The sequence below is a fragment of the Empidonax traillii genome, unplaced genomic scaffold (genome assembly GCF_003031625.1).
Source record: "Empidonax traillii isolate 1590-97213 ecotype Southwest subspecies unplaced genomic scaffold, ASM303162v1 scaffold245:size1430315, whole genome shotgun sequence".
In the NCBI taxonomy this organism is placed as follows: domain Eukaryota; kingdom Metazoa; phylum Chordata; class Aves; order Passeriformes; family Tyrannidae; genus Empidonax; species Empidonax traillii.
In genome coordinates this window covers 115,414-117,353 of record NW_020955438.1, presented here as the reverse complement: position 1 = coordinate 117,353, position 1,940 = coordinate 115,414, and the positions used below count along the sequence as shown (strand labels likewise).

The window sequence follows — 1,940 nt, the reverse complement described above, 5'->3', positions numbered from 1 at the left end:
TCTGATGACTGCAGAGCATTTTTCAATTTCCACTTTAGCAATCCAACATATGGGTAAGATAGATGAGTACAACTTTCTCATACATATGGAAAATTGATGCTGAGACACATCAGGCACAAATTTCAAGGTCTATTGTTTTCATTTATTTAATTCTACGTACAAATACTCAAAAGATAATCAAATTGAAAGGAAATGGGATATGATACGAACTTCTGTGCCTGAAGTTTTTAGGATGTAAAAATAACTTAAGAGCAGAGAGAAGAATAAGCCCTAGAGTTTAACATTCTGGGTCTTTATTGCAGTTGTTATCTTCACTGCTTCCTTGACTGAAGTCCCAATTAGACTGTGAACACTGTCTAATGGCTAAACAGACAGCAAGCTAGTAATAGATCATCCAAAACAGAACAGTTAGAATGGACACAATTCTGCTCTTAACAAAGCCAATAACAAAAGATGTCACTTAATTACAGAAGAACAGCAAATGATTAAAGAATTTACACACAATTTATGTTCACTATATTGTTTTATATATTTTTGGCGAACCTTTTCTGGCTCAAAACCAATTTTTTTTTTCCTCCTAAGTCCAAAATTGTATGCTACAATACCCCTTAGAAACAGATCCCTTGTTTTTTAAAAAGCAAACCCATCAGACTTGCAAAATGACCCAGCAATGTTACATCCCTCAAGTGACAGGTTCATGCTGACAATTAGACCTTTTTGATAAATAAGTTTCTATTCCAATTTTCATGGCTAAATATGGATTTGAGGGCCCAAGATTCTACACTGGAGAAGAGCTAGCTACTACTATATCATATACAAGGAAATCTCCAGCCTTCTCCCTGGTATCTATGTCCCTTTATATTATGTAAACATGGTACATTTCAGTACTAATGGCATTTATTATATAGCTACTACTGAACTGCACACCTCAATTTTATATATAATAACTGCACTACTTAAATTAGAGATTAAATAGTAGTTCTTAACAGGCTTTCAGAGTTACAATTTTAAAAAAAATTCCCAATGTAACTGCAGTAATTTTAAAAGTAAACTTGGAGCAATTTAATATTTTCTTTCCCTTTTTTCGGAAGTAACTTTCTAAGGTCATGTATTGAAAATCTTCATCTAATCAAAATGGAGTTTTCCCTAATTTTTTATGAGCCCTGACAATGAGCTACAAGTTTTGTAGAAAGAAAGTGTCATAAATTATCTGATCATGAGGCTGACCAAAAAACTTACTGGCATCTCTAATTCAGCCACTATAATTAGCATAAAAATAAAAAAGTCAGCCTTCAATAGATTGCAGTTATATGTGTTGTACTACTATCAAACAGTGGAAGGGGCTTCTGCAGAGCTAGAGAAGCAACAGTAATTAGCAGAATGCTTTTTTTTTGTTCGCTAATTAAAATAACAGTGTTCTAAAGGATGGTGTTCCATATGGAACTGCAAAAGGTTTTCCAAGAAGTGAACAGAAAAAACTGGCATACCAGGCTCAGCATCTTTCCAGAAAGAGTTTAAATGTTTTTGGTAGGCTTCTTTGTTTTGGTTGTTGTTTAGTTTTATTTTGTTTGCTTGGTGGGGTTTCTTGTGGTTTGGTTTTTAAAAAAATTTTTTAAGGGAGGTGTGTTTTGCTGTTCGTTTTTGTGGAGAGTTTTAGGTTGTGTGGCTTTTGTTTTTTAATTAAGCTTACATTATGTATGTACAAGTATCACATTTTAAATTTTCTATCTGCACTTTCTGTGTAGCAAAGACCCCCTGAAGTCTTTGTAGTATTGTGACCAAAACCAGGCAGAATGCAATCTCAGCTAACCCACTCCTCCAGGCAGTAGGCTACATCTATAAATCAGATTTCTGCCTCCACCCCCCGCAGATCAGTGTCACAAGCAACTATCTAGGGAGCAGCAGGGAAGCCAAGCTGGTGACCGTGTTCAAACACTCCA

General features: G+C 35.0%; 1 protein-coding gene across 11 annotated transcripts in view; it reads right to left on the bottom strand.

Annotated features, from left to right (window-relative positions):
* BRSK2 (BR serine/threonine kinase 2) overlaps positions 1-1,940 on the bottom strand; it is a 318,125-nt gene that overhangs the window by 283,788 nt on the left and 32,397 nt on the right. The window lies entirely within an intron of this gene.